This window comes from Rutilus rutilus (genome assembly GCF_951802725.1).
Source record: "Rutilus rutilus genome assembly, chromosome: 1".
NCBI classification, from domain to species: domain Eukaryota; kingdom Metazoa; phylum Chordata; class Actinopteri; order Cypriniformes; family Leuciscidae; genus Rutilus; species Rutilus rutilus.
This window is the reverse complement of record NC_140209.1, coordinates 77,571,162-77,598,500: the sequence shown is the minus strand read 5'-3', so window position 1 is coordinate 77,598,500 and position 27,339 is coordinate 77,571,162. Positions and strand designations below refer to the sequence as shown.

Genomic DNA, 27,339 nt, shown 5'->3' with positions numbered 1-27,339 from the left:
CAAAGGTGTTTGTAACGTAAGGCAAAAGTTTGCTTTTGAGATGTGCTTGTGATATTTTTGCTAGAGATGTGAGGCATTTTGCATTTTGTTTGTTCAGTTCTTGGATTTGTGTGTAAAGTCTTGATAATGTGTGTAAGCAGTTGAAGAAAACTAACGTATATTACTTCAGTAATATCAGTTAACCTTAGCAACCATTTTTACAGCATTTATTAAGCTGTGAATATACTATCAGACATGTTCATAATTATATTATTAATATCAAGTCGATTTTATCAGGGTTTCCACGGGGCATTAAAAGTAACTAGAATGCATTTCAGGAGGAACTGTTTATAGTAACAGCCATCTGTATATATATTCATAGTACATATCTATCTGTAAAATTCTGTTTATAGTAACAGCCATCTGTATATTATATTCAGTACATATCTATCTGTAAACATTCTGTTTATAGTAATAGCCATCTGTATATTATTATATTCAGTACATATCTAGCTGTAAACTCTGTTCACAGTAATAGTTATCTGTATATTATATTCATAGGACAATCTATCTGTAAATTTTTGTTTATAATAGTATTCAACTCTATATTTATTCAGTACATATTCATGTTCTGCACTTATGGAACCACTGTATATCCTGCACTTGCTGCTATTGCACTTCTGGTTAGACCTAAACTGCATTTCGTTGCCTTGTACCTGTACTTGTGTAATGACAATAAAGTTGAATCTAATCTAATCTAATCTAAACTGCGAAGTGTGCTTGCTCGGGTGCGGTTCACTAACGTGAGCAGGTAGTGGATAAGGGTGCGTTGAAGTTTGCTTGATCTGAGAATTTCAACAATAGTACTTTTTTCAAGATTGGGCAAAAAGGTGAAAAGTTATGTGCATTAAGAGTACATGTCTGCAATGTAGACTAGTGCCAATGGCATTGTTTATGTGGCTTGGTTGTAGGTTTTGAAATATTTGGTTATGAATATACAGCAGCAGAGAGTGGGAGTGTTTTGGGTGATGAAATAGTATTGAAAAGAAGTTGACAGTCTTCATTTACTGTATCCAATAAGCCAATACAAAACTCACCCAGCTGTTCTGTGGTTGAGTGTTCCCTTTGATTAGGAACAAATTTACTATCTCAAATTAAGGTCTACCGTAATTAGCGATGCTTTGATTGCTGCTGTCAAGATGGTTGTCATCACCTACACAGAAACGCTGATTTTTATATCCTATACCGTCAGTCCTCATATTGTAATTAAATGAAAAACGCTATCAGTTCAGGGCTTGAATTTCAGTGCGGGAATGTGGGGATTGCGCATAATTTAAACCATTCCCGCAAGGTTAGCTTTTATAGTGAGAAATTCTCGCACAAATATATTTGCTTCATCTCAGAGCAAATGATTCAAAAATAAATTCACAGATGCGAGAAAAAATGTGTCAAACTGTCTTTGTTTCGAATTTAATTCCTCAATCAGCACTTGACCGGCATCTCTGTCTCCCGCTGAGCCCTAGCCGTAGACAGATCATATGTTTCACGCTGTCAATGCAGTGGTCTGCGTTGTGCTGATCTTATTCACACTATCGAGTGTAGGTGCAGCATTCTAACATTGAGTCATAATGAGCTGTTTGTGAAGAAATTATCCTCTTCCAAATTATGTCATTTTAATCACGAAATTGAAACATTAAAAACCATTTTGCTCTTTATGGTGTGCGAGTGATAGAGCGCGGCAGCAACAAACCAACTGATCAGCATGCAGCGTAACAACACTGAATGCTCGGCCGAACAGCTGATCATAGCTGTACAGGGCACCTTATTATTTTTCATCTCCATAAATATATCTAGTAGTAAAGCTAATGCAAGGGCTAGAAATCAATTAATCTTTTGCTGATACTTCCTTGTCATCATGGAGAGCGCATTTCATGGTTGCATAGCAACGACAGACGCCACGGGAGCGCAAGCGCTTGTGGAAAGGAGACAGTGGCGCACCCGCGCTTTCCACTTGTTTTTACACATCTAGAGCGACGTTGATTGTTTGAGCATGTGACTGCGCGTTTCTCTATGTTTTCTATTGTTATGCGCAGCATATTTCCCGCGCGCACAAACACAGCCACAGACAATGAATTGTTCGGTTAGCGAAGAAGAGCATGATGTATTTTGTATCAAGTTTTTTTTGTTTTGTTATTAACTGTTTTGAGAACTGGAAATGCACAATTCATGCATACAAATCTGTAGATATTAATAAATGAAGATGATTAAATTAGACCGATGCGTCAAAAGTTATTCTCCCCCAAAGTTTGGTTTCGACACGTGACAGAGTTCCTGAGATACGGACGACTTCCTGTTTGGCGACTACGCCGCCGATTTCGTTTGGCTGTGACTTGCAAACGCTTCCGAAAATCAAAAATCCTTCTAGTAACTTTTGTGAGGCTTGGTCCAAGGATCATGCGCGTCCAGTTTCGTGAAGTTCGGAACAAATTTGTGACCTGTGAAAATTTTGTTTCGCTTTCTGTTCAATCCAATATGGCGGACGAACGACATGGACTCGTGATGTCATCTTCGCGAGCAACTTACACCGGTACTGACCGGACGTTTTAAAGTTGGAACGGTGTCTCTGTCTCAAAGGGCCTAGGCGCAGGAGCTGGCCAAATTTTATCTCCCGGGAATAATAATAATAACTAGAAAAATGCATTTCCGGAGGAACTGCAAAGTGTGCTTGCTCGGGTGCAGTGCACTAACGTTAGCAGGTAGTGGATAGATGCGAGATGCGAGAAAAAATGCGAGAATGCGAAAAAAAAGATGTAAAACTGCCTTTTATTTTTGAATTTAATTCCTCAATCAGCGCTGGACCGGCATGTTCTGTCTTCCGCTGAGCCCTGGCCGTAGACAGATCATATGTTTCACGCTGTCAATGCAGTGGTCTGCGTTGCGCTGATCTTATTCACACTATCGAGTGTAGGTGCAGCATTCTAACATTGAGTCATAATGAGCTGTTTGTGAAGAAATTATCCTCTTCCAAATTATGTCATTTTAATCACCAAATTGAAACATTAAAAAACAATTTGCTCTTTATGGTGTGCGAGTGATAGAGCGCGGCAGCAACAAACCATCAGCTTGCAGCGTAACAACATTGAATGCTCGGCCGAACAGCTGATCATAGCTGTACAGGGCGCCTTATTATTTTCCATCTCCATAAATATATCTAGTAGTAAAGCTAATGCAAGGGCTAGAAATCTATTAATCTTTTGCTGATACTTCCTTAGCTGTGTCTGAAACCGCTCACTCGTTCACTAATCCCTTCATAATGAATGGCAGTTGAGTGCACTACATCAGCAAAGAATTCGGACGCTGACATAATTATCACGCGCCAGAGAGCTCAGACAATTTGTCATAAACATTACCTACCCATCTTTAATATTTCCTTTTTTTGGCTGTATGAATTGTATGTAACAATTGTATGTATGTATTTTTCACGTTTATTGCGTTATTTGATAAAAAAAAAAGATAATAAAAACACTTGCTTGTCATATTTATTTACTTTTTACATTTATATGTGAAAATAAAAGAGAACAAAACACTACACAACACATTTGTTTATTCAAATATAGATATAACGGTATATATAAATAAATAACCAGGCGTCTGGTCTTATAAATGATTGTTTTCTAACTCGCGTGCACCGTTGCCATGGTGACATTTTTGTTTATTTTTCATTCGCGCTCTATCGCCTTATTGAGTTGGATTGTGGGAAATAGTGTCTCAGCAAGTGTACATCGTATGTACACTCGAATTCAGAGAGGATTGTGGGTAAAAGTAGTGAAGAATGTAGGGAATGATGTCGTTCACTCAGAATTCGGACACCACTACAAAATGGCCGACACCCTAAATAGTGCACTATATAGTTGATAGGGAGCGATTTCAGACACAGCTCTTGTCATCATGGAGAGCGCAGTTCACGGTTGCATAGCAACGACAGACGCCACAGGAGAACAAGCGCTTGTGGAAAGGAGACAGCGGCGCGCTCGCGCTTTCCACTTGTTTTTACACATCTAATGTGCGTTCCATTCGACAGGGTCCATATGCAGTGTTCACTGCTCCCCTACCCCCTGAGCACAGTATATCAGTTGAAGTGGACTTCACTGACAATACCCGCTCATTTGAAACGCCCTGCAAATGTTATCAAAGAAAGTCAACGACGGAGTCGCGCAGATTATCATATAACATAAATATAGGACTACATTCATATTTTATTTTTTATATATTTACAATTATATTGCACTATTTTACAACTACCTAAAATAAAATCACTTTACCTCACAAACTAGCTAAGCTGGCTGCATTCACTGAGGTAAATTATAATCATCAAAAATAGTATGTAATATTCACAACAATAACCATTAAAAATACTGTCATTTGTATAACAATGGCGAAATGTATGAATACTTACACACATACATAAACTCCTCCATCGTTAGTTATGGCCGTTCTGACTGGTGATGACGTGGTGCGCGAAATGACGTGATCATGGTGATGATCATCGCTCTCCACTTCCTGTGAAGTGATGTATCGATGTTCCCTTATTCCCTATGCCGTGCGCAGTGCCCTTCGAACTAAACATGTTCGCTCCCTTCGGATTAGAATCTAACTTAAGATGGCAGAAAACCCTGTGAAGTCCACTTCGCAGTCCACTTATGGTCAAATGGAACGCACCTGTTGATTGTTTGAGCATGTGACTGCGCATTTCTCCTTGTTTTCTATTGTTATGCGCAACATATTTCCTGTGCGCACAAACACAGCCACAGACAATGAATTGTTTGTTCGGTTAGCGAAGAAGAGCATGATGTATTTTGTATAAAGTTTATTTTTTATTTTTTATTAACTGCTTTGAGAACTGGAAATGCACAATTCATGCATACAGATCTGTATTAATATACAGATGATGATTAAATTAGACCAATGCAAAAAACGAAATTCATGCCTGCATTTATTAAGACAAACCTAGTAAAAACGAATGCAGTATACACTGACTTGGCAGCTCTGTGAAATGTAATACAACAGTGCCACCTACTGTCTAAATGCATTAACATTAAAAGGTGTGAGGTGAAACTCTTGCATAGACATAGGTAAATGGGTTTGTCTATTAGCCTTAAATAAAAAAAATAAAAAAAAATCCAGATCTTGTGCTTCCTCACATTGGAGTCCCGAGTTCATGTATAAAGTTTGGTTTCGATACGTGACAGAGTTCCTGAGATATGACCTACTTCCTGTTTTGGCGACTACACCGCCGATTTCGTTTGGCTGTGACGGGCAAACGCTTCCGAAAATCAAAAATCCTTCTAGTAACTTTTGTGAGGCTTGGTCCAAGGATCATGTACGTCCAGTTTCGTGAAGTTCGGACCAAATTTGTGACCTGTGAAAATTTTGTTTCGCTTTCTGTTCAATCCAGTGTGGCGGACAAACGACATGGACTCGTGATGTCATCTTCGCGAGCAACTTAAACCGGTACTGACCGTACGTTTTAAAGTTGGAACGGTGTCTCTGTCTCAAAGGGCCTAGGTGCAGGAGCTGGCCAAAATTTTTCTCCCGGGAATAATAATAATAATAATAATAAGAAAACTTAAGAAGAATTATAAGTGTGCTGCTTTCAGCAAGCACACTTAATAAGAAGAAGAAAACTTAAGAAGAACAGTAAGTGTGCTGCTTTCAGCAAGCACACTTAATAATAAGTTTAAATAGGATTTCAGTAAGTTGGCTTTCTCAAGCCAACTTAATTACTTTCCTTGAACCCATTGTGCGAGTTCACTTTAATACCACGTGCTTTATATAAATGTTGCTGCTGATTGGACTGCAGTTCTGACACACCCACCAAACAAGAGAAAACGTATCTCAAACCCCGTTGCACACCGGTGCACGCCGTCTCCAGGAAACATGACGTTCAACCCGGAAACCGTAGCAAAACGTTGCGCACCGGTTTGAACTTGAACATGCCCCAGCTTACCTTCCGTTCACACTGAAATGCCTTCCGTTCACACTGAAAATCATATGCATCATGTACTGTGTGTGCTCGCATCTCATATGAGTATGTGCGCGAGTTTGTGTGCGTGTGTGCTCGCCTCTCATACGAGTATGTGCGCGAGTTTGTGTGTGTGTGCTCGCGTCTCATAAGAGTATGTGCGCGAGTTTGTGTGTGTGTGTGTGTGTGCTCGCGTCTCATATGAGTATGTGCGTGGAGAGTTCCGCGTGTCTCGTGTGTGTCGAGTTTGCCTGTGTGCGTAAGCGACTTCAGGTGTGACGTTGTGCAATTCATATGTATTAGTTTGAGCATTCAGCAGTATACATGTATGTGTGACTACTTAGTATATGTGTTTGCAAGCGTGTTTCATATATGTGTGCGTGAATGAAGTTTGATATATCCTCATATATCTCTCCTGAGAGAAAGCAAGCAACAGGCTGTCATAATGTACAAGACTCATACAGGCACGCAACTACAGTAACACAGCTAGATCCAGCTATGAAGCTATGTCTGAATTGAGGTCCAGATCTAACAAAACCTCAACCAAGATTAATACACCCTATAAAACATTCATGTATTTTTACATTAAACATCAAAGCATATAATATTAGGAGAAACACTCTTTGTTTTGCCCACACATCAAGAGCATTATGATTGACTGAATATTGTCTTTTTTTAATCTTTATCCTATTTAGAAAATGAGGTTTATGTTAATCCAATGGATTGAAGATCCCCCAACATGGGATGTGCTTCCTACGGAAAAAATTATGAATGGACGGGGTGAAATTGGTGGTTTGTGTGATGTACAGTACAAAGAAGAATCCAGCCCTGCAAAAATCTTAAACGTTGGTAAGTATGTTTTTGTAATATGTCTGTACATTACTGTGATAAAATTGATTCATGTTGTGATAATTATTATTTATCATTTCAGGAACTAGATCTGCCATGCTTAAGCAGCAGACCTGAAGGGAATGAAGAATTAGGGAGAGGGCAGCGCCAGAAATACAGCAGAATACTTTCTGAATCAGAAAGCAGTGAAGAATATGAGGTAAGTTAGACCCAGATGATTGCCACTTTCAGCTAATTTGAAGGTTATATTTGTAATTATCTAATTCTTTTTTATTTACAGTCGGTCAGTAAACAAGTTTCTGAAAAGAGCGTAAAAAGGATAAGAGCCAGATCCTTTCTGCAGCAGTATAATCTAGAAAAAGTAAGATTATTTCAACAAAGTTACATCAGGGCTCTAGACTCATTCTAGATGTATTTAACTGGAGCATACAAGAAATAAATTAAATGAACAAATATAAAAAATAAAAGACTACATAGACTTTACAGTATAAATTATACATTGATTCTTATCAAAGTTCTCACAAGACTCTTATTTTCACAGCGCTCAATTCACTGCAGAGGATCCATTGGTGAGTAAATGATGTAATGCTACATTTCTCCAAACCTGTTACAAATTATGAAACAAACTCATCTACATCTTGGATGGTTTGGTGTTGAGTACATTTTCAGCAAATTTTTTTTTTTGCCCTGAACAAAATACAAACTGTATTAACAAATGTTTTACAATTCTAGGAATCAAGCAGGGAGGCAACAACATCAACAAGGACAAGCAATGACAGTGGAGTCAATCAACAGATTTTGGCTGAATTAAAAGAGATTAAGAGTGTTCTTGTTGCAACTCTAACACTTTTAAAAAAAGGTAACCCTATGAAAAGTAAAAAAAATGTCTAAGTGATTGCGTCAAAAGATATAAAAACCTATTTTGTTCTAGGATGCACTCCATTAATGACTGCACCAGTCCAGCCTCTCCCTGGACCCACTTCGGATTTGCCAGCCCCAGAGTCTTCGCCTGTGGTACCTGTTTATTTAAACATAACATTTCAGAAAACATGTATTACAAAAATGTTTGCAATCAAGTAATGTAATCAATCAATTGAAGAAGTATGTCAATATTGGGTATGTGTGTGACGTCACCGTCGGCTGGATTGACTGTGCCATCTAAGTGGCAAAAAGCGGCATCATAGGTTTCTCCTATTAAATCCAGTCACACAGCAGCTCGTCTGCCACTCAGTCCGGCTGAGGGAGTATGATATTCCCTCTATATTTATTAGCGATTTCTTTTTTTACCCTATTCACCTGGGGTGTCTTGTCATAATTGCGTCCACTCACAGAATGAATTAATCATGGCTGAAATATTTTTTTTGCTTTCTACAATGGCATCAGTAACTTTTGCTCTTGGATGATTCTGAATCTACGCTCATAGGTTTCATCATAACAAACAAAATATTATTAAGTTCACTTTTTAACTCTGTTACTGTTTCATAGGTTGGTTTCACATGACGCGAGAGCGCGAAATTCAAGATGGAGGGCAGGAAGTGAAATAGCTGAGGATCTGCCGTCTGAAAAAATGCCAATGTTTTGTGTAGTTTATGGCTACTCCAATCGTTCTCATCGAGAAAAGGGAAAGGGTTTTTATAGAGTACCGAAGATTGTCACTCATAAAGGTGAGAAATGTAAAAAGCTCAGACAAAAAGTGGATTTTTATTTACGTCTGTGGTCAGGAGGAGCAGAGTCTGTTATGACCGTGTCTGCAGCGACCACTTCGTCAGAGGTAGCCTATGTTAGCTAGCCAACGTGTTTTTTGTGTCTGTGTTTATATAGCATTAGGTTGACGTTAAATGCTCATTTACTTAGGTCTAGTTTACACTGTCAGTGAAATGTGACCCAATTCTGATTTTTTGCTCATATGTGACACAGATCGGATGTGTTCTATGACAGTGTAAACAGGAAAAAAACGAGATAGGTTTCAGGCCTCATTTCATATGTAGAAATAAATCATTTATGTGCCAATGCGACTGTCATGTAAACAGGCAGATTGGATTTTCTGAGGCATTAGCAACGTCTCCGCGGTTAAAGCCAATATTTAAACAATATGCTCCCACCAGTCCTGAGATCTCTCTCACACACAATAACTGAAGCATATGTGCAATGATGGCACTTTTCGTCCTCCTTCGCCTCAAAATCATGGTGATGTTTGGCGAACTTCGCATATATCTCAGAGCTAGCATCAACCATATTTCGCGTCCGCCCATCTGTGCAAGATAATTTAACCCTTTAAGCATGCGCAACGTATCAGATAGTATGGCAAGTGTAAACACATGAATCGGATATGGGTCACAGTTGAAAGAACGGACGGTCAAAAAATCGGATAAAGGTACAATACGGACACTCCGCAACGGTTTCCTCCATAGACGTATTCTCCATGTTTACTTCCTGCCCTCCATCTGAAGTAGCCCCGCCTTCATGCGTCATCATAATCACGTGACTGAAACCCAGCTATTGTCTGATCACTTGTTTTCAGGTTAGAATTGGCCCCAACACGTCCATCGGTGCCGAACAGTTTGGCCACATGAAATGGACAGATGCAAAAAAAGCAGCAAAAGACCTCCTGGTGGCTGTCTTTGGAAGAGCAACACTGGCAACACACTGCTACACAGGAAAAAGTTCCAATGCCTTCAAAGACAAAGAAGCAAAGCCACAACTGGAGGCTCAAAAAGTGTCTGACATAATTGGTGAGTAATTCATTTTCCTGAAAACAAGTTTTGGCAGGATTGTCATATTATTTGATACATAAAACAATAGGATATAAAAATAGATGTAATTAAATTTCTATTTTTTTCAAGCAAGTCGTTTAATAAAAATTGTGCGAACAAATAAAACTGCAGTGGCTGTTGCTGACTATTAAAATCTAGCGGTTTGGTGTCTCGTGTGTGTAAATCCTCTGACCAATCAGTGATCTGTAGTGTTTTCACGTCACATTTTAGTATCGGTACGGTGCGCTTGGACCCTCAGCAGAGGTGGTATGCTACCATTTAAAGCTTGCCAGACCGAATATGTCATACCGGATGTGTCATAAAACAGGCTTGATTTTAATGGAGATCATTAAGTACTCGAGTATTCGTTTTCTTGGGACCTGTCAATTAGCGAAAAGAGAAATTGACAAAAATGCCTCTCCCTAGTAGGGTTGGGACGATACACCTATCTCCCGATTCGATACTATCGCGATACTTGTGTGCCGATACGACATGTATTGCGGGTTTTTTTTTTTTTTTTAAATTGCGATTCTACAAGTATTGCGATTCAATATTGCAATATATTGCAATTTTTGTAACACTAGACCATCAAAAAAGTTAAATCATACACTTATACAGACTGTACATGATGTATAAGATGACTCATATTTACAAAAACAAATCATTTCTGACTTTTATTTCAGAAGCATCATACAGTACTACATTCTCTTGAATAAATGATTCAATAACAAATTATTTTTTTAACAGTCACTTGTAAACAATGTAAGCAATAAATGTGTTATTTGAAGCACCAAGTTTCTATCAAAAGCTGATTATGATTTTTTTTTTAAACGTATGTTCTGTTTATTTCTTTCCTTACAGGCTACATTAAAAAATAAATTCAATATTGAAGCAAGTATAATTAAGAAGGCCATCTCCCAGAAATGTGCAGATGAATGCAAGATGTCAAAAAGGCGCCACAATGATTGTGTGTGAGTTTGTTTGAATCAGACTGATTTGTTCAGGATGTTTAATATTGTATTTCACAGTTGGTTTTGGTTTGTATGAGTGTGTGCGTGCGCGTGTGTGAGTTTGTTTGAATCAGACTTATTTGTTCAGGATATGTCTAATGTTGTATTTCAGTTATCGTTGTGTGTGTTTGAGTGTATGTGTGTGTAAGTCTGTAATGAATATAATCTGTAAAAAAAAAAAAAAAAAAAATTAATTAGTTATGAAAATAAAATACTAATGAAATTAAAATAACAGAAAATGCATTTGTTGATTTGTTTTTTTTATTTCATCAATCCATTAACAGTGCCTTAGAAATGTGTGCACTAATACTGTGTTGCCCAAATCACCTGCCATGTTGTTTATAATGTGACTGCAGGTTGAACAACATACATTAAACAGTGAACAATGTCTACATTGAGGTGAGTTTAAGCAAACTGCAAGACACAATCAAAAAACTGCTATTAGTAAAAGAAAAACATTGGAAAAGTGCACCTTTAGGATTCTTAAAAATTCTCTCTCTCTCTCAAAAAAAAAGGAAATCCCATCTAAACCGGAGTAGTGACCCAATTGGATCACATTAAAATCCTATAGAAAATCCCACAGGATATTTATGCATTGTCCTATAAGACAATTTCTATCGGAATCCTATAGGATATTTATTATTTATATTTATATTTTAGTATAGTCCTATAGGAATGGTTCCAAAATATGATAGAAATATTAATAATATGTATTATAACACATAATAACCCAGGAAAATGGCGGCAGATGTGTTGGGTGGTTTGTCAGGCTCCACTCCAATACTTTCTGCTAACTTGTTTTTTCAAATATTTACTGGTTTAAGAACAAAACAAAGAAACCAGTTAAATATTAATTATAGAGATGAAGGAAATGTTTGCGTATTTCTGCTTTGCTGTTGGCTTCTGTTGTTGCCACTTGGACAACACCTAAGCGCAAACAAACAGTTGTCCCAGGCTGACAACCATCAGTCAGTAAATACGATTGGATTACCGAGATTAAACTTCTTTGGACATGGATACCTTGTCATCTACTCGATCACCAAACAATCTGATCACCCCCGTCGCGGCACGCCGAGTAAACAAAACATTGCCATTTGCTCGAACATCAAACAAATTGAACTCACCCATCGCGGCACGCTGAGAAAGCGGGATTACCAGAGAGGATGCAATTGGCGTGATTTCGGTGTTCTCTTGACTTTGATTTTGCTGTCTGGGGACGTACAATTGAATCCAGGCCCATTTGCTGTTGGCCTTTCCCCGGAGGGTGCACCGGCGGGTGGATTGCGCGTGCAGCGGCTGACCTCCGGACGGACGGACGTCTTCCCCGAGGTAACAGGAACTCCATACGGTGACAGTATCCAATCAGTAAGGAAGCAACAAGAATTCAGATTTTTTCAGACTGTAAATCACGCACGGGTAATATGGGAGCCTATGTCTAAACCTAAGGGTATTCTAGGTGGACATTTGAATATTCGGAGTATATTGCCTAAACGGGATCAGATCCAACATCTGTTAACTGACTCTAATTTAGATTTTTTAGCGTTGAGCGAAACGTGGCTGAACAGTAATATCCAGACCAGTATGATTGATGTCCCTGGTTACATTTGTCATAGAAAGGATAGAACATCTAAAAAAGGTGGGGGGGGGGAGTACTATTATGTTAGAGACACTCTGAAATGTAATGAAATCAAACTGGATACACCATTAGAATGTTTGGCTTTAAATGTTGTATTATCCCCTAAGATGAATTTTAACATTATAGTGCTGTATAACCCACCATCACATGATGTTTCATTTTATGAGAATTTAGACAAAATTTTTAAATATGTAAATACTCGCACCGAATCTGTTTTTCTTGGTGATTTTAATATTAATTGGCTAGAGAAAAGCCGTAGAAAAAAATTAAAGAGACTGTTGTTAAAGCACAGTCTTCATCAGATGATTAAAGGTCCAACAAGGATCACACGAGCGAGTAAAACTATGATCGATCTGATAGTTACTAACAGACCACAGAGAATCATTAGAACTTATAATTTACTAACAGGGCTCTCTGATCACAATATGACCATGGTTGTACGGAAACTCACTAAACAGCGTTTACCCAAATTTACGAACGAAAGTAAACAAGGGAACTTGGGTATCCCCAAAAATAAGTTGACACAAGTTAAAAATGATTTAGATAATTTGGATTGGAATAATGTTTTACAATCGAATGATTTAGAAAATTGTTGTAACTCCTTGATGAAAAACCTCACAAATCTGATTGGGAAATATAGTAAAACATTCAAAGGCACGCAACGAAAAGCCTCCTTACCATGGCTGAACAATGACACTCGTCAGCTAATGAAAAAAAGAGACTATGCATTGAAAAAAGCGCTGCTCTCCAAAACAAATACCGATTTTCTCATCTTTAAAGGATTGAGAAATGCAGTAGTTAGAGAACTGCGTAAAGCAAAGACAGCTTATTTTATGCAATTGATTGAGGAATCGGAAGGAAATAGTGCATCCCTTTGGAAGCACCTCAATAGCCTTACTAAACTTAAGCCTAGTCAACAAAAAACAATAGCTGAGTTGGAAGTGAATGGAGTTATCAGCACTAACAATTCAGCTATTGCAAATGAATTTAATAATTTCTTTATTCAGTCTGTTGAGGAGCTTGCTGAGACTTTTGAACCAGCAACCCTATCACAGACTATAAAGTCTGACAAATCAGATCTTTTTCAAATTAAAGAGGTTAGTCAGGAAAAAGTACATCAAATTATCAATAAATTAAATAAATCTAAGGCAAAGGATGTATTTGGGTTGGACACTGTCTTTATTACAACTCACTGCTCTGCCTTGATTAAACCTGTAACCCACCTTGTAAACCTTTCCATCAGAGTGGGCAAATTCCCACAAAGTTGGAAACAAGCCATCATTACACCGATTTTCAAGGCTGGCGCAAAGAATCAAGCAAGCAACTACAGGCCAATCTCAATACTGCCGGCTTTCTCCAAAATTTTAGAGAAAATTATCATAGAACAGTTAGTAGAACATCTTGAAGGTAACAAACTTATCAATTCTAAACAGTTTGGATTCAGAGCAGGGTATTCTACAGAAATGGCTAATTGCTACCTTACCGAGAACATTAAGAGTAAGTTGGACAAGGGTAATGTTGTGGGAGCTGTGTTTATAGACCTAAAAAAGGCCTTTGACACCATGAACCACAACATACTCTTGAATAAACTTACCACCTTCAACTTCTCTGAACATGCTATCGGCTGGTTTGCATCATATTTGGAGCATAGAGAGCAACGTGTTAAAATAAACACTGAACTCTCAACATCATTACAATCCACAATGGGTATTCCACAGGGCTCCATTTTGGGGCCTCTGCTCTTTAGTCTATATATAAACGACTTACCTACATGCTGTCAGTCAGCCAACTGCCAAATGTATGCTGACGATACAGTAATTTATGCTTCAGCTAGGACACCAACTATAGTAGCAGAGACCCTGACCAAGGAAATGGAGGGTATATCCCAGTGGCTTAAAGAAAATCATCTGACGCTTAACGTCAAAAAGACGGTATCTATGTGCTTCTCAATTAGAGGAAAAGCTAAATGTACTATTAAAATAGATCAAGAAGCCATAGAGGAAGTTGAGGAATTTAAATTTTTAGGTATTATTCTGGATTCCCAACTCAAATTTAATACACACATTAACAAACTCTGTAAGACTGTTCGGACAAACCTAAACTGTTTTAGAATGATTAGGCATCATATACCTGTCAAGGCAGCTTTGCTGTTTTTTCATGCTATGATACTTTCTCATTTATCTTATTGTGTTACTGTATGGGGCCAAGCCTCCCAGACAACAGTCAAACCCATCATGTCATTATATAAACAAGCACTGAAAATAATGGATCAGAAACCAATTATGTGGCATCACTGTTTGATTGTACAGAAATACAAGCTTTTAAATTTTGACAGTTTTATTAAGTTCTTTTTTCTTAAGCTGATTTTTAAATGCATAAATAATCTAGCTCCAGCCGTACTCTGTCCTTTTGTGACAAAAATAAACACAAGGAGAGTTGCCACTAGGAGAGCAGTGGGTGGCAACTGCATAGCAGAGGGGCGCAAAACCACTTTTGGCCAGTCAAGTTTTTCAGTGATAGGGACCCATTTTTGGAATGATTTACCAACGGAAATAAAAACAGAAACCAACCTGAAAACATTTAATAGAAAGGTGAAACACTGGCTGAAAGAAAATCAAATATGTGGACATTGAGTCATTTTTGTTGTAATGTATTGTCTGTGTTGGATGTGATGTGTTGTGTTGTGTAATGTGGTCGGGATTGTGTAAAATGTTAATGTTAGTGTTTATAAGGTATTTGTTGCATGATTGTGTAATTTACACTATGTAGTTTTTTACAAATTATATATTTGGTATATGTTTTTTGAAAGGCCTGACCAGGGACTGGGGTTGCAAATTAGCCTATTGGCTAGAAACCTTTTATGCAACACATTTACACATTTTGTTATGGCTTTGCCTATGATAATTATGTATGTAATAATGTGCGCTGCATTGTCCCTGATAAATAAAATAATAATAATAATAAAAAAAAAAATTCTAACTAGAATCCTGTACAATTTTCTTATTGGAATCCTTTAGGATTTTTTGACTATAGCGGCTTAAGCCTTTGCAAGAGAAGATCATGATCCACAGAATCAAATGCTTTGGATAAATCAATAAAAAGTGCAACAAATTATTTATTTTTTATCCAATCCAGTAATAATGTCATTTGTGCAGTAAGGGTAAAATCTTTCCGTGGCAGGGGCAGCTGCCACCGGCGCCTGTCACTCGACCTGCCATCGCTATACGCGCCTGTCACTCGACCTGCCACCGCTATACGCGCCTGTCACTCGACCTGTCACGGCTATACGCGCCTGTCACTCGACCTGCCACCGCTATACACGCCTGTCACTCGACCTGCCACCGCTATACGCGCCTGTCACTCGACCTGCCACCGCTATACGCGCCTGTCACTCGACCTGTCACGGCTATACGCGCCTGTCACTCGACCTGCCACCGCTATACGCGCCTGTCACTCGACCTGTCACGGCTATACGCGCCTGTCACTCGACCTGCCACCGCTATACGCGCCTGTCACTCGACCTGCCACCGCTATACGCGCCTGTCACTCGACCTGCCACCGCTATACGCGCCTGTCACTCGACCTGTCACGGCTATACGCGCCTGTCACTCGACCTGCCACCGCTATACGCGCCTGTCACTCGACCTGTCACGGCTATACGCGCCTGTCACTCGACCTGCCACCGCTATACGCGCCTGTCACTCGACCTGTCACGGCTATACGCGCCTGTCACTCGTCCTGTCACGGCTATACGCGCCTGTCACTCGACCTGCCACGGCTATACGCGCCTGTCACTCGACCTGCCACCGCTATACGCGCCTGTCACTCGACCTGTCACGGCTATACGCGCCTGTCACTCGACCTGTCACGGCTATACGCGCCTGTCACTCGACCTGTCACGGCTATACGCGCCTGTCACTCGACCTGCCACTGCTATACGCGCCTGTCACTCGACCTGTCACGGCTATACGCGCCTGTCACTCGACCTGTCACGGCTATACGCGCCTGTCACTCGACCTGTCACGGCTATACGCGCCTGTCACTCGACCTGTCACGGCTATACGCGCCTGTCACTCGACCTGTCACGGCTATACGCGCCTGTCACTCGACCTGTCACGGCTATACGCGCCTGTCACTGCTATACGCGGCTGTCCCGCGACCTGTCACGGGTATTTGCGACTGTCTCGCGACCTGTCACGGGTATACTCGCCTGTCCCGCGACCTGTCACAGGTATACTCGCCTCCCAGATAACAAAAATCATGCGGCCCAGATCTGGCCCAGATCCTTCATAAGTTCTGGGCCAGATCTGTAAAACGGACCTGGGCCGGTGTCCTTTAGCACAACGGGCCAATGCCGGTGCGGATCCGGTTTTCACATCTGGGCCGGCACTGGCCCAGCTCCAGAACGGATGAGAATTATTTTATAGTCATTTGGCCCAAAGGTGGGCCAGATACTGGATCCGAGTCTCCAAGATACTCTGGGCCACATCTGGACTGGCACTGGGCCAGCTCCATTTATTAGTTCTGGCCCGGATTCACACCACCTCTGGCCTCATAATACCACAAAACAAACCATATACAAAAATACATATTTTTTTTCAGTTAAAGGGATAGTTTAATTTTTTTTAGATGTTGTGCATGATTCAGCTTGTGCTATGGGTCCTAGTAATAGATATCAGTGAAGGTATACCATTTCTGTCTGAGAAGCCAAAGGGTTACTGGGATAGTTTCAACCACAGAACTTATGGCAGGCGCTAATGCACCGTTACAATTATAGGATGGAAGTCTGCTACTAACAGTTACTTTCATTCTCAATTAATCTGTTGATTTTTGTTTCTATTAACTAATGTATAACAAATATTATGACTTGTATTTACCAAGGTACACTAAAGCTGATGATACACGGAGCAACTTTTAGAGCAATCGTACTGGGCAACGTTGCCGTCAATGGTAATGAGTAAATATTACTACCGTAATCCCCTTCCCCCACCATCTTAAGACTTCTTGTTTTGATAGAACAGATGAGTGACACATTTTAAATTTTATTTAAAATACACATTTTAAATTTTATTTAAAATGTCTGAGATAAAAAGACAGGACAGAAACGTAAAACAAAGTAGATAATTGCCAAACTAACAATCAATCTAATAAACACATTTTACAGCTCATTTCTGTCTTTAACAACTGTAGGAATAAGAAACTTCTTTACTACCACATACCTATGACACAGGTGTTATTTTTTTTGTTATTTTTTAAAATTAAAGCAGAAAAAAAAGCTAAAGCCAGCAGAGAAACGAGATTCTACGGCCTAAACACACAAGATGTAACGTTTTAATTAGCGATAAGTTTGTCTTAATAGATAATACCTGCCAGCCATTTAGATTTTAACCATTTTCCATGACCATGGTATAAATAACAAAGGTTTTATAGCCAAAATACAATATCCAACTCTAGTCATATGAAACCCAGAAAAACCTGCAAAATGATCATACGTGTTCTTTGGTGGCTTTACAGGAAACACTGATGAGGCAAGTGAAGTGGGAATGCCACAACCCTCACATAACACCCAACAAATCATCAGTGGTGGAAGAGTGCGGGATGGCCGATGCGTTCATTTCTGCAAAGTATAAAAGAATGTTCAGTTAAAAAAGATCAGTGATGCTGTTTTTAAATGCTACATTGCTTGTCAGCACCCAGTCACATATGTGCTCTGATTAATTTGGCATTCACTTAACAAGGGCTCGAACAATTCAATTTAGTATTGAATTGAATACTAAATTGCATCCATGCAAAGCTTCGTTTAATCCATATCACTGTTTTGCATGGACATTTATTACTGTCGCACATCGCGCTTATGCTGTGAACACAACGTAATTATGATGGCGCTGTTTGCAAAGTGGAGGAAGAGAGAGAAAATAGGGAGGGGCGTAGAAGAAAGTGTCTAAAGTATGGGATTATTTCAAGCTAAAAGAAAACAACTCAGTAATGTTGCAGTCCGTCCACCGTAAAACAAAATTTATGTCGCCTCGGCAACATCCCGACGGCACCTGATCAGAAAGCACCCGGTGTTCTGCCAGCGGACCACAGCCCCGCCAGCAAGCAAGTCTCTTACCACGGTTAATGAATGGCCTCTCTGGCCATGGCACGTTCTTTGCGGCCACCTCCACGGTCAGAGGCCAGGTTGAACCAGCGGATGGCGTGCTGGTTAATCTCGTTGTCCGATGCGCTGCTAGCAGCTTGGTTCTTCCGTACAGCCTCTGTTAAGAGAGAAAGTCAATTGGTTGATGAGCCGTCATTAACAGAAATTCTGAAAATTACCTCTAAGTCAAGCCAATAACCCACTGTTTTGAGAAATGCTTTATATGTTGCCCATAATTACTATTGTTGGTGTGGCAGTAGACCTAATTTTCTGTAGCATTTCATTTAGTAACTCAAAACAAATGAATAACTAATCACATTGTAGATTGTATTGGATCATCCTTAAATCTCAGTGCATCTTATTCTAAATTTATCTGTGTGGATTCTGTATCAGGTCATGGATAGGCATTGGCGGGTACCGGTTTCGAGGTTTCCCACGGTATGAAAAAGTAAAGGTTACAAAACCACAATTTTTACCGTTGCTATGTTATTAATCTGCCAAAGATGTAAAGTACAGGAATCCTGCAGCGTAGAGAGTTTTATATATATATATATATATATATATTTTTTTTTTTTATTGTTCTCATCTACTAGTCACCTCCACATATACTACAATACGTATACTAAAATACTTACTGATCAACAGAGTTTGTGTCAGCATTTCTTTAAAACCTCTTTTCCCGTTTACTCCTTTTCAATTAATCTGTTTGGCCACTGTGTTTGAGAAAATCCTTGAAAGTATATTCCAAGTTACTCTTTTGGCGTTCTGTCCTCCTACAGCACCTAGAGCCGAAATCTGACAATACAGAAAAGCATTTCAGATCAACAGAGACAATTGCGCAACTTGTATGTCGGTTTACTAAATCATGAAACAAACAGTACAGTAAACAACAGTTTAGCTTTGAAAAAATGGGTTACAACATTAAACTCTATCAATACAAACAAAATTTTCTTTTTTCTTGTTTTAAAATAAAATCGATTTAAAGTCGATATACCACCTGGCCCTATTACCATACCATGTTTTGCTTAGCATGCGAGTTTCTTGCATCTTTAAGCCACTCCTCCAACTCCTCCACTTCAGACATGGTGGCCAGCGGAACGCTGACATTTTGAGGCATCTCAGCCATAGGAGTTTCCGTCCCCATTCTTGCAGCAATGTTATTTACAGCAGCAGCCAGCTGCATTTGCTGCTCCTTGATATGTCCCAGCAAAGTTAGAATGTGCAGCTCAGCCGCTACAAAAGGAGTTAAGAAACAATTATATTAAAAGTGCTGTTACATGAAAGATATGTTTTTTCATGTAACAGCACTTACAGCCGGTACGGCTCTGACTACAGCATTTCACATCTACAACGTCACACAAAGAGGAGCTACAGGAAGCCGTGTTAGAGTCTTGTTCAGCTCACGTTTATTTACATGTCCGCTCTGGTTTAATCATTTCAGACACGCAGACTATAACTGCAGACAGGCGGCTGGCAGAAATATTTAGAATACATCAGAAACAATCAGTTTAATGGCTCACTACCGTTAGCACTGATAAACACGGCATTAGCTTTGTGGCTCATTTAGCAACGGGCAGCTACCTGCTGTAACATTATCTGATTGTAGAGAATATTTAGAAATGATAGGGACAAATGGGGACCATTCACTAGAACTACCACACTGTTTCAGATTAAATCTACAGTTAATTTACGTCTGTCAGCAGCTAGCTTTAAACACCCAGCTACCGTAACATTAAACTGCTGTTTGCCTCTGGTGGGCAAACTATGCAACACCCATGACGTGAGTGAATGATCTGAGTCTGTTTCTCTTTTAATAGTCATATATCTGCCGTTATAAACGGCCGATGTTAATGAAATTAGCTCAAATCGGTCGGCTCTAATACACACACACACACACACACACACACACACACACACACAGACACACAGAGTATATATCGTATCCTTCTATAAGTATTTTTTTTAATAGCTCTTATTTAAACCATGTATACGGTCACAGAGTTAAAAAATATATATATTTTACCAGAGCAAGGAACAGGTCCAGTGCCAGTCCTCCCCAGTCTAAAAAGTGGGGACAAAACAATGGCCTTGATAGTCATTTGTGGGAGGAGTGGCAGTGATCCGGCGCCTAGGACGTGAGGGCATGAGAGACGTAGGGGTAGGAACAAGTGCCACTGGAGCTGAGGAGAGGAAGATTGAACATATTATTTTTGCTAACAGGTGAGTACTTTGATAAGAAAAGCTTAACAAAAATACTCTATTGTGGTACCTGTGTAACTACCACGATCACATTGCCTCAGATCAGGCAGAGGTCCAGCAGAAATCTGGCATGGAGGACTTGAAGGCATGCAAGGTAGAGGGATGGGAACAAGTGGTGCAGCCGCTGAGGAGAAGGCATTTGACAATTTCATTATTAGGGTCCAAGCACTGACAACAGATTTTAAAACAGCCCTTGTTATCTTATAGAAGAAAATTTGCAGCATACGTATATTTGAAGAAAAAAAGAGACATTCAGAGGCAGATCAATGAACGTAATAGAAGAAAGTAGAAAGTAGGTGTAAGAAAAGGTGTTACTCAGGATTTCTGCAGGGTTTAGTCAGTCAAATTTAAGACCTTTTAAGACCTTTTTATGACCATTATGATTTAAATTTATGACCTACACGAATTACGAAAAATAACTTCCTTTCAAAAGTCTTTTTTTTATTGACTTTCATTAAAAGTAATAAGTTTCATTATTTAAAGATTCCATTTTCTTAAGAGTAACAAACTGAAGGCTCCCTTTTCCTAAGTATCAATAACACAGGAACAACACTTAACAATTCTCACGTATATTTATCCATAATTATCACGATAAATGTCAAATCTTTATTTCTTTCAAGTTTAAAGGCAGAGTTTTGCTCCTAACTGAAAATTGTAGAAACCAGAGCGTTAATTGTGGTTTTAAACTACTCTATAGTGTCAGAACATATCATGACAAACACTTGCCAAACAGGAGAACATTTACCAAATCTGAGGTAGAAAATTCAAACATTTGTCATTTTTCCTTAACAAAATTAATATCTTTATTGGAAAATTAATTTCTTTTTAAATATTATCGAACATTTATCGAACTCTTGATATCGTTCTAGTCAAAGTTGCTCTTCTATCAGCTTGAATCAGTCGGCCCATTCTCCTCTGACCTCTAGCATCAACAAGGCATTTTCGCCCACAGGACTGATGCATACTGGATGTTTTTCCCTTTTCACACCATTCTTTGTAAACCCTAGAAATGGTTGCGCGTGAAAATCCCAGTAACTGAGCAGATTGTGAAATACTCAGACCGGCCCGTCTGGCACCAACAACCATGCCACGCTCAGAATTGCTTAAATCACCTTTCTTTCCCATTCTGACATTCAGTTTGGAGTTCAGGAGATTGTCTTGACCAGGACCACACCCCTAAATGCATTGAAGCAACTGCCATGTGATTGGTTGATTAGATCATTGCATTAATGAGAAATTGAACAGGTGTTCCTAATAATCCTTTAGGTGAGTGTATATCAATTGTAAGTCGCTTTGGATAAAAGCGTCAGCTAAATGAATAAATGTAAATGATACTTCATAACCAGGGGTTGAATGATACTACTGCAGTACAAGAACATACCAGTGGAATGAAGAAGTATAGCTATATAGCTATATCAGCAAAAGACAAAATGTTGTCTTGCAATACTTCTTTGTGAGATCTCTGAATAATTGTATCTGACTGCAGTAAATGGTCTTTTGTTTTTAAATAATGTATACGTGCAAATACCAAACCTTGGCTTAATTTTTCTTTTCCGACCTAGCTACTACTACTTCTTGTTCGCCATCTGTTTGTAACGCCGATGTGTTACAGGTCAGCGAAGCCCTCAGCTTTTCTCTGGCTATTTGATAATCACCTGATCAGAATTGAAAAGAGATTAAATATTAGTTTATCTCTGGAAACTCACACCTCAGAAATTGGTGCTGTGTCCAAAATCACTGTTAACAATAAAGTGCATTAATAAATAAATAAATAAAACAGCGTGCGTGTTTGTGTTAAAAAATAAAAATATATTAAAAACTAAAATAAATATATACATTTAACCCAAGTGAGCAGTAAAGACAAAATGATACAGAGAATGTGTGTGTGACAGTGAGTGTGAAGTTGGCAGTTAGCTGTGAACGTAGCAATGTATGTGTGAGTGTAACGGTGAGAGTTAAGCAGTAAAGTTATAGCTGTGTAGTGTGTGTAAAGTTTAGGCTATGTGTCAGTGAATAAATGCCCCAACTCAAGACTCAAGCCAAGCTGATTTAAGTCCTGAATCCTGATGTTAGCAACAAGCTAAAGTGGCCCAGGCTCATTAACTTAAGGTGTGCTGATCTTTAAGGTCGATCAGCTATTCTCATTTTAGTGATAGGCAGCTCCCTCGAGTTATGCTCAGCTGAACTTAATGGGAGCTGTCCTGACAACCAGAGAGAACTATTGCTTATAGTTGTTAGACCAGACATTTGTAGCAATTGTCACTAGAAAACTCAGGAAGTTATTTCTGCAAAAAAATAAAAATACTTCTGTTTTCACTTCTTTACTTTTTGCACCAAATTATAAAGAGTAGTATTGATTACTATCAGTATTGACAAGCAGTAGCCTATCAGTATTAGGCCTGGGCGAAAAATCGATTGAATGAATTAATTCGATTTTTTTGTTGCGGGCGATTAAAAAAAAGAAGTAAATCGAGTTTTTGTGTAATTATCATTTTGGTCGCATATGCTCCTGAAATTTAATATGTGCGACCTAAAATATATATTTGGGAGCATTTGTGCGAGTGCAAATAATGGTTGTGGTGCGACCTGTTTTAATTTCTCTAAAACAAAACGTTTGCAAATTACTTCACAGTGTGTACCTTATGTGCCGAGAGAGAGCCCCGGTCGCGCGCGCGCACTCTCACGTCTTCAAACAACACGAGCTTGTTCTTGCTCTCTCTCCCTCCCTCGCGCATATTAGCCTAATCAAAATCAATTGACACGATAGAAAAAGGGCGGAAGACCGAAGTTTCACGTGAAGCGTTCGGAGATTTTTTTTCTCCTGAATTACAGCGGAGTGTGAATTGTGCTAAAAATTAAACTGCCGGGATCACACAACGCGTGCCTTAGGCTACCCTACACGTCCACATGACACGTCCGATTCTTCTTCTTTTTATTTGGTGTTTATTGGCGGTTGGCAACCGACATGTCCGATTCGCGAACTAATGACTCATTTGAACCGATTCACTTGAATGAATGGTTAAAACAACTGATCTGTCCAACACTGAACTCACGAGACTCTGAATCGGTGTATAACAAATCGGTAACACTTTACAATAATATTCCATTTATTCAATTCTAGTTAACTAAATTAGTTAACATGTACTATTAATAAACTGTACTTTGTTAATTTGTTACCCATTGTTAATGTTAATTTCAACATTTAGGCTAGGCTACTAATAGCCTACATTAGGCTATTGAAGTGTTTTTTTCTTTCTTTTATTTGTTAACATAGTTAATGCACTGTGAAGTAACATGAACGAATAATAAACAGCTGTATTTTATTAACTAAGATTAACAAAGATTAATACAGCATATTAATAGCAATAAAGTGCCAAGCAAAAAATGCAGGGACAGGTGTGTGGCAAACAAATCAGGTTCATCAGGTTTGATTATTAAGGCTTTTAATCGGCAAATGCTGCTGGTCGTTTCGGTCTACTGGCAGAGCTAATTATACGTCAAATATTACACCGCATACACCATCGCCAAAGAAGAGCTTGCCTTCACTAAATTTAAACCTATGTTGCAGCTCATGGAAAAAGAACGGAATTGCGATTAACATGACGTATGCAAATGACAAATCATGTGCCATTATCATCGGGTTGAGATGATATAGAGCCAGAGGACTAAATTTCAAATCTTGGCCACAGGATGTGTCTGTAAAGCCCCAGTGAAATGAAATCTGTTCATATATAATTTGTAGTTGTGGTGCTCCTTAATTTTTGAAGTTGGGAGCACCAGTGCTACCAAGTAAAAAAGTCAATTTCGAGCCCTGCATCCAGCCGAATATGAAAAATGCCAGTCTCTCCGAGACGAACAAAACCGCATGCAGTGACCAACAAACCTTAGCTAAAAAACAGCTAACTGTATTGCTTTAAATTTAAATACAGCTAAAATTTGCTTTAAGTTGTCTGCCGTTTGTAGGCTACTTATTGCTTTCCTTAATAAGGGGGAAAATCGGAAAAAAAATCGTAAATCGAATTAAAAAAAATAAAATCTGAGATTTTATTTTTAGGCCATATCGCCCAGCCCTAATCAGTATCAATAAAATCCTAACAAATACCCATCACTATGACAGGCTCTAACTTCAGTTTACAGTTACACACATATACAAACCCAGTTAGCAAGTATTTGACAATTTAATACTTAATAGGTAGAAAAGTTGTGGAATAGGTACATTTTAGTGCATCCTTACCAGCTCTTGAGAGGACTCGAACGTCATACATGTTCCAGTCTGACTCTGATCCTGGCACCTCATGTTTTCGAACAGCTCTGTTGATGCGTTCATCGCTTTTATAGTTTGGCCAGAAAGTCGCACCATCTTCAAACCACGAGTCTGATATAATATTTACAGTCTTGGACTCTGTAAATTCTGCAACTATATACATCTGAAAAGGAAAATGATGCAGATTTATGTTATTATCCTTAAGTTTATTTTGTTATTTTAACAAATGATGCGGAAAGCGAGTAATAAGTTGTCAGTCTGGAAGTAAATGTACAGAGTAGGTCACAGTGTGTCTGTTATTAAAAGTCTGTCTGTTGTTTCCACAACTACTGCAAAGTGAAGGCGGTTAGCACTAGCTAACATCTCCCTGACCTTCAGACTCCAGTCAGGGCGGAGTCACGTCACTACACACGCAGTTTTTTAAGGGGAAAGTACATAAACACACACAATATTACCAGGGTTAAATAACCAAAATAACAGACATGCGGAAATTACGTCGGTTAGAGGCTCTGAATTTTTAGATATTCGTTAGGGATACTCACATCATTTCAATTGTGGAGTAGGTTGCTCTTCTTAATGTCCGTTTGTGTGTTAGTGCTAAGTCAGTCTTAAGTCTTTTTGTCTCCCACTACTCAGCTCCTCAAACTCACTTCTAAGCCACCACCACACCTATGCCCTATCACTATGACTATGCAAAAAGGGCATGACAACAAACCTATCTTTATAAGGTAGGAGCACACACTTATGAGATATCTCTGATGCTTTGGCCACCTTAAATGGCCCTGTTGGTTGAGAGACAATAAATATTTTGAGAAAATCTGAACTCAGGGGATAGCTGAAGAAATTTCCCATGTTTGTGAAAACTTTAAATACTACATGAATTTCTTCTGCTGTTTGAATGATGTTATATATACAGTACCACATATATCTTTGCCTATAGCAAAAACATTGTCACCTGTGGAAACTTTCATTTGCCATTTTTCTGTGTAGCTCTCTGTACTGTGCTTCTGCCTGAAGGCCATCAGGAACAGGTCCAACATAATGTTGCTTTTTTAAACCCTTACAAGGCAACTCAATGCTGCAAATATTTTGAGCTTCTGATAACCTTCTTATTATCTGAGCAAGTGGAAATTCCGGCTTTCTTACAAACCTCTTCAGTTTATGGAGGTAATTCTCATACGGAAAGGCAGAGATAGAGTCCAAACAACCATGTAGTTGTACATCTGCAGATAAGTGGACCAAAGCATGCACATTATACACAAATGCATCTCTGCCGTACAGCTCCCCAAAGTGACTTACAAACATGGTGAGCAAAGTGTTTGCATAATTACTATACACCAAGCAGAGCTTTGTACTGACAAGGGCCTGTATACAAGAGAAATTGTCTTAACTCAGTTGCTTTCCAACGATCTAGCTCTCTGAGGGATCTTGGTTTCCTTGCAAACTCTGCTGGAATATACGAACGTATTTGAGTTAGACTTTCTGAAATCCTGTCAACAAGACTAGAGGACAAACGAAACTTCAAAGGGCCCCTCATCCAAATGTTTAACAATCGACGCATTACACCTAAACATGCAAGGTGCATGTAATCTAGGGGGAACTGAGTTACCATACTAACATCTAAGTCAGAAAATCCATGTGGTCCTCTATGATGATGGCCCTCATCAGCCCTCTCTGAAAATGATGAGTCAGTCCGTAACATGTAATCATTAATGGGGTATGTCATTCGCTTGTTAATGTAAAGACCTGGCTGGCAACATTTATCACATCCATGGTATCCATTGTGAGCCTTTGTGTTTTTTACAAATGCCCTAGCAGGTGTATCACACACCACAGAATCCAGTTTGATGAACACCTTTTTCCCTTTGAAATCAAATCCTCTCTGCAGCTGCTGTAGCTCATGTGTGAAGTCTTGCAAAAATTCATTGGCAGCATTTGGTTTTTTTACACCACAAAAAATGCCAATAACAACAGGTTCCTTCATTGGAACGCTTAAAAGAAGTCCTAAAATAGGCCACAACTGCATATTTGTGCTTTTAAAAAGTGGTAACCCATCAATATTAACCTGCAGCCTAAATGTAAAGCCATCAGCAACACTGACAATCAGTTGAGTTAAGGTGTTATGAAGCGCTTTCAAGATACCTCTATAATGATACAACCCACCACATTTTTCTTGGATTCTATAGTCCATTTTGGTTTTGAGAATAGTCCTAGCATCTTTGGGCAGTTCTGAGTGGTACACCCTCAACAAACTAAGAAGAGCTGTGAGCGCTACTAAAGAAACACTGAACTGGATAGCCCAACTAGCCAAGCTCACATGCTCATTTAATTCTTCTGCATCAGACTCTGAAACAAGTTCTCCCTCTGCCCATTCTATGTCTGTGTGGCCATCTGAATTGTCAGAGTCACTTGAGTCACAGTTGTTGTT

General features: G+C 39.1%; 2 long non-coding RNA genes across 2 annotated transcripts; both read right to left on the bottom strand.

The window, feature by feature from the left end:
* Nucleotides 1-18,367: 18,367 nt before the first annotated feature.
* LOC311301202 lies at nt 18,368-19,525 on the bottom strand. The gene is made up of 3 exons (XR_014629411.1): nt 19,404-19,525; nt 19,024-19,183; nt 18,368-18,506 (listed from the first exon to the last, which is right to left on the bottom strand). It is a non-coding gene; the product is annotated as an uncharacterized lncRNA (long non-coding RNA).
* Nucleotides 19,526-19,529: 4 nt separating this feature from the next.
* LOC311301205 lies at nt 19,530-20,765 on the bottom strand. Its single transcript, XR_014629415.1, has 3 exons — nt 20,658-20,765; nt 20,412-20,568; nt 19,530-19,621 (listed from the first exon to the last, which is right to left on the bottom strand). It is a non-coding gene; the product is annotated as an uncharacterized lncRNA (long non-coding RNA).
* Between the last annotated feature and the right edge of the window lie 6,574 nt (nt 20,766-27,339).